At 49.4% G+C, this 11267-nt stretch overlaps 1 pseudogene; it reads left to right on the top strand.

Moving 5' to 3' along the window:
- The first annotated feature begins 277 nt into the window (after nt 1-277).
- LOC149355786 (uncharacterized) lies at nt 278-10883 on the top strand (annotated as a pseudogene).
- Nucleotides 10884-11267: the final 384 nt, after the last annotated feature.

Genomic DNA, 11267 nt, shown 5'->3' with positions numbered 1-11267 from the left:
CAGCTGGGACAACCTCGCGAAATGCTTGCATAGACTTCGTTTATGAGTACCAAACATTGGTGCAGCAAGTCGAGCATATATCCATCTATTTCTCCGACCACAAATCTCCCTTTATGACAATCAAGAATTGTTAGTGGAGTGTTTCTTGAAGATGACGAATGTGTGATAAATGACAAGTTGTCTGTAAGTGTATACTTACATGTCTTGCTCGAAATCTTTTTGACAGCCATTGGTCACTGCAGATTTGTTTTTCGCATCGAGGTGTAATGTGGCGTCCATGCCTGGTGAGCCCTGCACAGTGGTGGCAAGTGTGGGTGTTTCTGCCTCGTACGTACAGGCGCAACGGGAGACAGTCCTGACTTTCAGATTTGACCGAGTGTTCCTGGGCGCGGCCAGTCAGGCGGAGGTGTACGCCGAATTCTCCCAGCTGGTGCAGAGTGCACTGGACCGCTATCGCGTGTGCATCTTTGCGTACCGCTAGACGGGCGCCGGCAAGACCCAGACCATGGAGGGGGACGAGGGTGACGAGCTGAGGGGCATCATCCCGCGGGTCCTTCATCAGGTCTTCGAGACATCCCAGAAGCAGCCCCACTGGACGGTCAGTGTGCGCAGGAAGGGAGGAAGGAGCGTGGGCGCTTTTCTGCTACTGTTCTTTAAGCCTTCTATTAATGACTGCACCCCTTTTTGATTCCACAGTGATGACTGATGTGGCTTGTCTCCATTGCAGCACACCATTTTGACCAGCTTTGTAGACGTGTACAAGACCCTGCACGACCTCCTGGTACCTCCGTCCCAAGCAGACAAGGCCCCGCCGCTGCAGCTCAAGATGAGCAGCAAGGACGGGCCGGTCACGGTGGCCAGCCTGACGGAGGTGCCAGTCCAGTCAGCCCAACAGGTATGTTAATAAGTACCTTAACAGTGTGTAGGGAAAACTTCTTTGACTGCTCTAGTGGCGGTGGGGTTTGAAACTTCACCTCACCGTTTGCGTGTGCATACTCATAGTTTAGTCTAGTACTTTATAATGATTGTCGGGCTTTTGCTCGCTTTTACCGGACAATTCATTTTCCCCGACCGCCATTGCCCGGGGAAAGGGACTGTGTACCCACCTCGTGCAGTGCATGTTAGGTGGTGAGGGGCATACATCGCAGCATGATAGAACAGAATTATTTCGTGGCAAGGCCCGTGGCCATGTCCCTTGTAAGGCTGTCATCGATAATGTTGGGTGGGCTGCAGACATAACAGAAGCACCACTCTGACACGCATCGAAAGCCTTAGTCTGCCCATAAACAGCTGCCGCCATTCAAGGCTCGCATGCAACTTTTCGTGTGGTCTGTCTAGTGCGCACGCCAGCTGGATAGCTTCCATATTTGCCATCTCTGTAGCCCCGTTGTGGTCAGGTGGTGCGGGCTGGGCAGTTTTATTTTCTTCTTGCCCATTCTACCCTTTCTGCCGCCTATGTAGCAGCAGCGTGGCCGCGACCCCTTTTCTCTTGATCAAATTGGCAAGCATTGTCTTCAGCTTGGGGTGCACACCAGCCTTCAGGCTGTGAAACAATCTCCTCTCACATATTTGACGTTCTGAGACTTTCTTCTTCCGCCAGTTTCGAAAGCAGGGCTCATCGACGTCAATTTTATTGCGGCTGCTCTGTTGCTGATTTTCGAGCAGGGAATATGATCTTCAGTTTCTTTTTGGCTTGAGTGGCTGCTGTAGTGACACACTTATGATGCCTAAACAAGGCTGGCCAGCCCTGTAAAATGGTGTGTACAGAAAAGGGCACCCGACTTTGAAGGAGCAACAGCGTTCTTGCACAGCGTTGCTCTAAGCATAGCCACCAAGGATGGAGTTGTCGAATAAATAGATGCTTTTTAATTTGGCCATGCTTTTCAATGACCCCTCATCAGCTTGACACGTGTCCTTGTGTCAGTGGGGGCAAACTATGTACAGGAGGCCGCGCATTGCCATAAACCCATTTCACGCTCGAAAAAAAATTCTTTAATAACCTACACCCCTCCGATTTTTAAACTCGTTTTTTATTTTCTTCAAATTTTTGTGCAGATGGTTTGCGAGAAAACTCGGTATCTCGGGTCCCGCCAGGTCAGGAAAATTAATCGGGGGCTTCACTGCATGCTAATCACATCGTTTAACTCGCTCTTTTCTCATAAAACACTCTGGCAGCAGACTAAAAAACTGTTGCATGCGCAAGCCACAAAATGAGGTGTAACATGATATGTCATAGCGTCAGCTCATGCTATGATGCAGTTGATGAACGCTGTGCGGAAGAAATTTGAACGGGTGCCAGTGAACCTGTTGTTTCCTAACGCTATGGAAAGAGATGTGTCGCGCATGGAAGCGCAGCTTGCAAAGGGATAGTGGGGCAGGCGAAGCTGTCCCACAGTTTTTTCCAGTTTGTGAACCGTGTATCCTAAGGCAGAGGGGAGAAGAGAGAAAGAAAAGGGGGACGGAAATGAAATCCTTGGAACTCGCTTTGTACAATTGCATATCGCAGCAGATGGATTGTGCTGCACATCTCGTGGCATTGTATTGGTTTCATGCCTTCGGATGACTATAGCTCCAGTGTGGGTGCAGTGCGGTGAAAGGTACAGAAGAGTTCAGGGGGGCTACATCACCTAGGGGACACTGCGCTCAGGGAAGAAGGAACTATGGCAGGGGTGGACCCACCCCTGTTGGTGTCCATGGTGTCGCTTTTCACGAGATGTCTCGTCGCATTTTGTCGGTTTTCCCTCTTTTATATAGTACCAGATTTGATTGCAAAATTTCCTAATGGGCATTTAAACTCCCATGGACATCCTGTGGGTGTTCAGGATGTCAGTAGGACGTCCAAGGGAGGTTTGTGGGTTTCTTAAAATAGCTTGCTTTTCTACGCCCACATTCGGTAACCTCTCTGGTCATTTAACTAATCGGCAAAAGTTTGCAACACCACAGAATTGCACTTAACCGCTTCTCTTTTTGGCCGTTTTTGTGAAAGAACATGCCGTAAATGAAACATTCGGGGAAAAATATTCGAGGGTTTTGTTCCATTTGCAAAGAAATTTCGTTATTCATACTTCTGCACTTTCAAAACCGTCCTGTACGGGGCATGCTTTGAAATTTGTCATGCGTGGGAGGAACAAAAACATGGCCTTCTTCAGACTGAAGTTTTGCTTGTTTTTATTTGTTAGGGTGCTGACAAGAGATGCTTGCGCGGAGTGTGGGTCTAAATGTCATGCAGTGCTGGTACAATGAAGCCTCGTCAATTTGGTGTTAAAATGTCTGAATGATCCAACTGTCAAATCATTGAATGTGTCCTCAAAGCTGCCAAAAACAGTGTCTGAAAGGAAAATTTATTTTGTTCAAACCGGGCAATGTCAATATTCTTTGAAAATGACTATTTTTCTCAGTTGTGCCGAATGCTTTAATTCGTGCATTGTCGGGAGTGTTGATAGCAGAGCTTCATCATAAGTTGGCAAGGGTTTCCGCAGCATCTTTCAGTGTGCAGTGTGGTAGCACTTCAGCATATTTGCATGTGACGCCTCCCATGAGGAGGCTTCACTGCACAAATAGCGAACAGCATTGATGAGCAAGAGTTTCGGCGGGCGGGAGGAATGGAAATGCCACATGCAGGAAATGAGGTCCGTATCGCCGCATCGACACAGGGTTCCTGATCGTTGCCACGCCTGCCGTTGAATTCTCATAAGAGGGGCACGGGAGACCGTGTATTGTGCAGTTCAGGTCTTATAAGAACAGTATTTAGACGGTCGCATGTGAAGCAGGTCATACCACGATGCACCGTCACTTTGGATTCCTGTCTGAATTAGCCGATGCCAGCTGAAGGGTGTCCAAATAAATGAGTTTCTGACGCTAGAGGCCATAAGGGCGCTGGAGGTACTCCAGATGTCAACAAAAATAGCGCAAGGAACAGAACAAATACAAGCAATGACACACACGAGCGCTAAAAGCGCTCGTGTGTGTCCTTGCTTGTCCTTGTTCTGTTCCTGCGCTATTTTTGTTGACTTGTGTTACCAACAAGCCCAAGGTGCCACCTTAATGATTACTCCAGAGGCAGTCCGAATTGTCCGAAATCCCGAGATAACGGATATCAAATTAAAGAGGTTTCACTGTACTCTGCAACCCGCTGCTTCTTTTCCCAGATCGGCCAGTTGCTGCGGCGTGCGCGGAAGAGCCGGGCTGTGGCTGCCACCAAGTGCAACGAGCGGTCATCCCAGTCCCACTCCGTCTTCCGCCTGGACATCACGGGCCACAACGCGCACACACAGCTCGGCTGTCGAGGTCGGTGCATTCTGCTTGCTTTGGCATCTCCCAACAGGATTTCTTGTTGCAGTCAACGGAATGGGGTAGGGGGTGGAAGGCTGAAAAATAGGGAATCAGACATGCAGTAGTCATGGGACAGTAGCATGCTGCTCAATTTTCCAGCCCCGCGACCATGTTCACAGGCGGTTGCGTGCCCTTCGCGGCTCTGGTGCTGCCCTCTGCTGCATTGTTTGCGCGCTCTGAACGTCGCTCGCCTCTCCAGTTTTGAATGCTCAGAAGAGGCCTTCAAGTTCGAGTTTTAGAGCAGGTGTTGTCCACTGCCCTCCCAACTGCTTCCCGATTTGTGTACGCATATTCTGTTCGTCTTTGTTAGTTTGAATTCCATTTAATTCAAACTGCATCAGCTTTTAATCTTTTCTGCCATATGAACCAGGTTTTTACGATAATATAAACCATTCATTTTTTTTTCTCTAGTGATGTTCATTTTATACAGCATCGAAAAAAGTCTCGTTGCATTGGTGAGCATCGGAACTGGGGTGAGCCATTTCAAAACGAGCAGTATTCTACCTATGCTGATTGTAGAAGCTGCCATCTTGGCTACTTTCTGCAGCAATCCAAATCGTGCAAATTGCCAATATTTTTACTTGGTATTGAAATATACAGTAGTAGGCGGTTAAGCCATTAGGCCCGTGGTGCTCACCTTTGAAGAGTACAGTGCTTGGCATGTAGTGGTGTGACTGTGCACAGGGCGGCTGAACCTGGTGGACCTGGCAGGCAGCGAGCGGCTGTCGGAGTCGCAGTCGGCAGGGACGCGCCTGCGGGAGGCCCAGAACATCAACCGCTCCCTGGCAAACCTTGGCAATGTCATTCTGGCGCTCTCCAACCGGGTGGGTGCTCCACTACCTTGAAAACATGTCGTCGGTTTACGTTGCTTATCCAGTAGAGAAGTTTTGAAGGTTCTTCAGCTGCAGTATTTCGCCAGTCCTTTCAGCCGGGTTGCTTCAATCCTCTACCGTTGTCGAGTGATTGGTGCCAGCCATCGGCCCTGGTGTCCCGGGCTGTGCTGCCATCTTGTGGTCAGTGCAGGGGATAGCTTTGTAGCACAGCATTGCGCCTTGCCTTTGATTTGAATTCCCGCGTTGGTCAACCCCCATGTTTGGACTGCGCAGTTTTGTAATACGCTCACTTTTGTAGTGTTTATACGATTTTAAGTCGGCACCCTCCATATCCCTTACCAGGAGCCTGTGGGAACACTCCACAACAAAAAATGTATTAGTCACTGCACTCCTCGTCCACAATTGTGCCATCCACCTCACTAGCGCAGCTCCCATCTTCGCTGCTGCGGTTCCGCAACACGTAGTTCTGACATCGTCCAGCGAAACCCCATGCGTCTTCGTCCCGCAAAACCCCACACTTAGCAAACAACTGCACCAACGATGCTCCAAATTCGGATTTTCAAGTTAAAAAAAAACATAGGTAGATTTACAGTCGTGCAAATATGGTAGTAGTGTATATGACCCTTGTGCGAATATGACAATCTGCCAGATTACATCAGATTTATTCACTCAGTCGTTGCTGTCCTGTATAGGTGCATAAAAAGCACCGTATTTCAACTTTTTCGTGCGGAGCTTTTTCCATTACTCTGTCCCTGAAGGACTGATCCTGATGCGCCGTTAATTTTGTTTTTCTCTTGGCGGACTGTGTCGTTCATACAGGCTGACTATGTGCCATACCGCAACTCCAAGCTGACACAGCTCCCCATGGACAGCCTGGACGGCAACAGCAAGACACTAATGCTGCTCAACATCTCGCCGTGGGAAGAGCACATAGGGGAGACCATTAACTCGCTCGGGTTTGCCACAACGGTGAGCACACTGTTGTCTGTACTCCAATGGCAAAGAACGCCTCTCGCAAAATCCTTGCCACATACTTGGCCATTTCAACCTCAAGGTTTTTGCTTCACTCAGCGTAATCGTATATGTGAAGTTTTTGCCTGCTGTCATTCAGCTAAATAATTGCAGGTAGTTTTTTTTTCAGAACATGGCTCTTTTCTCTCAATTTATGTTTTCTTCAGCCTACTCACAGCAGCCCCTTTGCGCTTTAAACAGTGATCACTGCAATAAGGAACAGTGACACTCTTTATGCCTTGATTGATTGACTGAAAACATCTTTATTTACTGAATATTCTTGGAACCTGTGGGTGCGCCGCCTAGTACGGTAGTCCACTGGTTATTGCTGTTGCGCTGGCCCTCCCCACCAGCCAGTGCTGACTGTCAGGATCATCGCTGAGCAGAACAACCTCCGACTGCTCCTCTGAGGGGTTTGGAATGGGGTCAACTAAGGGATTAAATTGGCATGCCCCCACCACGTGGTAGAGGTTAGCTACCTCTCCACAATGTGGGCACTGCGGAGAGTATAGTGTAGGGTAGCATTGGTGTAACTTAGCTGGCGTTGGGTATGTTTTGGTTTGTAGTCTCCTAAGGGTGTTGGGGACTCCTTCCTGGCTGTTCTGTATGGCGCGAGATTGTCAGAATAGACTGCTAAACCTATTGGGTCGCGGCACCCTTCATTGTCATCAGGGGAAGACGCCCGGTATAGAAGAGCTCGGGCATGCCTGTGAGCGGCTTCGTTTGCTCCTGGTAGTTCCAGGTGATCGGGAAAACAGATGACTGAGGCTGGGCTGGGTGGATGCTTAGTCAGCAATGACAGCCCTGACCTGTGAATTAATCCGTTATTAATGTTGCGACACTTCCTGGGAATCAGTGAGCACAACGGCGTTGGGGTTAGATGCTACAGCTAATGCAATAGCTGCCTCCTCTGTGTGAGTGGGGTGAGACGTTTTCATCGAGGCGCAGTTCACCATCGATCCTGAAGGCGTTGAGACCACAAGTCATGATTCCATTCTTTGGTTCTGCTGCGTCCACGTAAAGGCTGTTAGGCTGCTTGTTCCATTTTTTCAGCAGGGCTTCCCCTCTTGCTTTCCTCCTCTCGATGTTCTATGCGGGATGCATATTCCGCGGAATGGGGTGCACGTTGATGCGTCTTCTTACATCGCGTGGGACCTCTCCTTTTTGGTCTACTCTATAGGGCAGCTTAACGTGGATCTTCTCGAGCAGTTCCCTGCCGGGCTTTGTGAGTGCGAGCCTATTGAGTTGTGAGAGCCATTGTGCTTCCCACATCTCTTTGAGGGTATTATGTACTCCTACAGCCATGAGGTTTGCCGTTGGCGTGGAGTTCGGTAGCCCCTGTGCCGTCTTGTAAGCTTTCCTGATCAGTGTCTCCAACTTTTCAATTTACGACCTAGAGAGGCTAAGTAAGGCCGTCCCGTACATTATCTGAGAGATCACGAAAGCTTGCACCTAGCGGATGGTGTCCCTTTCCTTTATGCCATGGTGTTTATTTTGGATACTATGTATCATCCGCAAGATTTGCTCGGTGAATGTTGTAAGCTCCTTCATAGTGGTGGTGTTCTGTCGCCCCTGTGGGATATACTGCCCTAGGATCTTGATCTCCGTGGGTTTCTGTACTGGTTGGTTCTCTATATACACCGCAATGTTCTGCGCTAGGGGTGTCCTCGGATTCTTCAGGATGAGCAACTCGGACTTTTCTGGCGCTTACTGGAGGCCTCTCTCCCTGGCGTACCGGTCCACCGTCTCCGCTGCTGCTTGAAGACACTCCTCGATCTCGGCGTCACTCCCCGAGTTGCACCAGACAGTGATATCATCCGCATACAATGTGCGTTTGATGCCGGGGATTTCGGCAAGAAGGCCTGGTAGATCTTTCATAGCCAAATTGAACAAGAGGGGTGACAGTACCGCCCCTTGCCGAGTTCCTCTCGGGCCTACATTGATGGGATCTGATTTTATTTTACCGAAGTTTATAGTAGCTTGCCTGGCTGATAAAAAGTTTTTTGATATAGTTGTAGGTTCTAGCGCCACAGTTGATATCGGCGAGGCTTTGCAGGATATTTTAATGTAGAACGTTATCGAACGCTCCTTTCAAATCAAGTTCCAGGATGGCCCTTGTCTGTTACTTGAGAGGTGTCTCAAGGCGGTCTTTGTACAATTACAAGAGGGCGTTCTGTGTCGATAGGTGAGGGCGAAAGCCGATTTGAGTGTTGGGTAGGAGGCTGTTATCTTCTAAGTATCTACTCCGTCTCGTGTTGATGACCCTCTCTATGAGCTTCCCCAAACACGAGGTCAGCGATATCGGTTTTAGATTATCCAGTTTAAGGGGTTTGTTCGGATTCGGAATGAACCGAACCTCGGCTTTCTTCCAGGATATTGGTAGCGTTCCTGTATCCCAATGCTGCTCGTTGAAGCATTCCACCAATGAGGTGATGGTGTCAATGCTGAGGTTAAATAAGAGCTTCGCGGTTATTTGATCTGGACCTGGAGCAGGATTTTTCCTCAAGGCCGCGATTTCTGCTTTGATTTCTTCTTCCGTGAAGGGGATGCCCAGCTAGGCATTGGGCAGCCCACAATACTCCAGCTGTTTCACGACTTCGTCTGTGCATAGATACCTGGTCTTGAGCTTTTCCATCAACTCTATGTCCGTGCCCGGGGTGGTGTGTACGATCTTCGTGAGCCTGTCTTTAGTGGCCGACTTGCTGCTGCTGGGGCCGATTAGCACACGTAGGAGTTTCCAAGTCTTCGACACACCTAGCTTCCACTGAGTACCATCGCAGAACGAATTCTAGTTCTGCCTGGTTAAGGATATGGCATAGGATTCTGCCTTTTTGTTTATCTCCTCTATTTTTTTTCCTAAGTTTGCGATTAAACCGTTGTCTTCGCCATCTCTTTGTCAATTAGTGCCTCGCCTCCCTTAAATGTAGAAGATTCGGATCGACCGCTGGGCAATCTTCTGTCGTGCAGACCTCTTTCGTAAAGGCTTTCAAAGTGTGCATCTCATATTTAACTCCTTCCAGTAAGTCTGTAATATTGCATCCAATAGATGCCTGGGCCTTTCTCCACCTGTCCCAGTTCGTAACTCTTGCGATACCTATTTTGCACTTCAACGCGTTTGTGCTTGTATACCAGAGAAAGTATGAAGTGATCACTTCCCAGGTGCTTTTCGGTATTATTCTAAATGGCGCTTTGTATGTTCTTGGTGAACGTCCGGTCCGGACACGTATCTCTACTAACACTGTTTCCCAGCCTCGTAGGGTAGGTGGGATCAGTGAGGATCGATAACCCTTCTTGCGTCACTACTTCTTCCCGTTTCTGCCTTATGGAGTCGCCGCCTGGTAGCCCCATGAAGGGTGCGGTGCATTGAAGTCGCCTCCAATCACTCAGGGGCCATGTCCCGCTAAGCTCAGAAATTTCTTTATGAGGGAACCCGATCTTGCGCGCTTGTCTTTAGGAGGGCCGTAGACATTCAGTACGTGCGTGCTTGCCGCTTCGCTTCTCTTTGGAGAGGAAGAATAGTAATATAGCAGTGCGCAATATCCGGCTCGAAAGGGTCGTGTAATATGGCAGTGTATAATTTGTGCACTAACGTGACCCTTAACTGGTCGTGCTGATAAGTCACATAGTCTTGGACTTTAATAGGCATTAGGGTGGGGTTCTTGGATTAGGATAGCTGCCGGTGGGTCAGATTCCTGAGATAGAGGCAGATTAAGAGCAGTTTGCTTTCTCCTGTATCCCGGGCAGTTCCACTGCCAGATCTTTACTCTAGGTTTGGCTGGCATCTTGATTCCGTATCGGATGGCTCGTCTACGTGCATTGTACGAACAAATTTCGACTTATGTCTTTTATACGGATGTTTCTTCCGAAGGACAGAAATTGCTGCCTCCGTGTATCGTCTGTTGTTTGCAATCTGCTCTCGAATTTCTTGGAATTGGGCGCTCACAGAAATTGGAAAGGCTTGAAACTCCTCCTTGAAGGATCTCAGTTCTTGAATAATTTGTTGGTAGACCTCGCCTAAGGCAGGCTGGGAGCTAGGTACTGCCTGCTGTTTTTGGTTTTGAGGAGTAGGCTGAGTTACCGGCGTTATTGCCTTAGTAGTTGCTCGCTTAAGCTCTTGCTTTTGTATTGTTAAAGCGCTGACTTCTTTTTTGAGACATTCTATCTCTTTTTTGAGTGCTGCCAACTCCGTGTTATTCTGAGGGGAGGACGAAGGGAGGGGAGCCCACTCTGCAAAGCTCAACTTCGAATCGGAAAGCTGACCCGAGGACGTCTTCTTCAGCGCCCCGGTGGTCTTGATGAGGTTCGCCTTCCCTTGTTCTTTACCCGCCTCCATGTGAATTCCGTTCTGGTTGGAGCTTGTTGCCCGGCGTCTTGAGCACAAACGGCCGCGAGAGTGAGACTAATGACGACGCTCCTCGCCGTCGCTGTGCAGGCTGCCTCTTCTGCCTCGGCCTGCTCCTACCTTCGTCATCTTCAAGTTTCGTTGTTGATGCCGCGTTTGATGATGCGGTACAGGCGTTCTTGTTCAGCGGTCTCTGGAATTTTCCCTTCCAGTCTTTTGCATACGTCTTGTGCGGGCCCTTGCACAGAGCGCAACGGGTGCGCACTCGGGCGTCTCATCAGGACTCGGCGTTCCACAGGTCTGGCAAGCAGCCCCCTTGGGTTTCGGACAGACGTCTGCTCGGTGACCTGTCGTTCCACATTTGATGCAAGCCGCCTTCGTTTTCCGGTAGCTGTAGCAGCGGCGCTCTGACCACCCGTAGTTGACCGTGAATCGAACCTTCTGCCCGGCGAAGACGATGACTGCCGATGTAGTCTTGGCCAGTTAGCGCGCTCCCAGGATTGTATGGCTGGGTGAGGAGACGTCTTGGAAGATAGCGCCATCCCTCACTTCAGGCTTGATATTATGTGTTACACCCCTGCAAACAGCCTCTGGCAAGGCAACGTAGGCGGTGACCGTTGTACTCTTGCCGTTGAGGTGCAGACAATTAAGCTTGACGAGGCGGAACGCGTCTTCCTCACAGTGAGTACGCACCATTACAATGTTCTGCTGGCTAACAACGCGCAGCGTTGGCTTTTCTTGTAGAGCGG

The sequence above is a fragment of the Amblyomma mixtum genome, chromosome 3, assembly GCF_055824585.1.
Source record: "Amblyomma mixtum isolate Tamu chromosome 3, ASM5582458v1, whole genome shotgun sequence".
Lineage (NCBI taxonomy): Eukaryota > Metazoa > Arthropoda > Arachnida > Ixodida > Ixodidae > Amblyomma > Amblyomma mixtum.
Note: the sequence above shows the minus strand (reverse complement) of the source record. Positions and strands in the feature narration are given on the sequence as shown.